The following is an 848-nucleotide window of genomic DNA, read 5'->3' on the forward strand; positions in this document are numbered from 1 at the left end:
ACCACCTTCACAGAGACCCCATACCACATGAGTCCAGAGGTGCTGAACCACCAGGGACAGATTACCGTACGGGGCAGCGAATGTACCATCTCTACCGTATGACAGGGCAGCGAAGGCACCGTTTCTACCGTATGACAGGGCAGCGAAGGCACCGTTTCTACCGTATGACAGGGCAGCGAAGGTACCGTTTCTACCGTATGACAGGGCAGCGAAGGCACCGTTTCTACCGTATGACAGGACAGCGAAGGTGCCGTTTCTACCGTATGACAGGGCAGCGAAGGCACCGTTTCTACTGTATGACAAGGCAGCGAAGGCACCGTTTCTACCGTATGACAAGGCAGCGAAGGCACCGTTTCTACCGTATGACAGGGCAGCGAAGGCACCGTTTCTACCGTATGACAGGGCAGCGAGGGCACCGTTTCCACTGTATGACAGGGCAGCGAGGGCACCGTTTCTACCGTATGACAGGGCAGCGAGGGCACCGTTTCTACTGTATGACAGGGCAGCGAAGGCACCGTTTCTACCATATGACAAGGCAGCGAAGGCACTGCTTCTACCGTATGACAGGGCAACGAAGGCACCGTTTCTACTGTATGACAGGGCAGCGAAGACACCGTTTCTACTGTATGACAAGGCAGCAAAGGCACTGTTTCTACTGTATGACAGGGCGGTGAAGGCACCGTTTCTACTTATGACAAGGCAGCGAAGGCACCGTTTCTAGCGTATGACAGGGCAGCGAAGGCACTGCTTCTACCGTATGACAGGGCAGCGAAGGCACCGTTTCTACTGTATGACAGGGCAGCGAAGGCACCGTTTCTACCGTATGACAGGGCAGCGAGGGCACCGTT

The sequence above is a fragment of the Cebidichthys violaceus genome, unplaced genomic scaffold (assembly GCF_023349555.1).
Source record: "Cebidichthys violaceus isolate CVI_PGR_0920_01 unplaced genomic scaffold, fCebVio1.0.p SCAF_48, whole genome shotgun sequence".
NCBI classification, from domain to species: Eukaryota; Metazoa; Chordata; class Actinopteri; order Perciformes; family Stichaeidae; genus Cebidichthys; species Cebidichthys violaceus.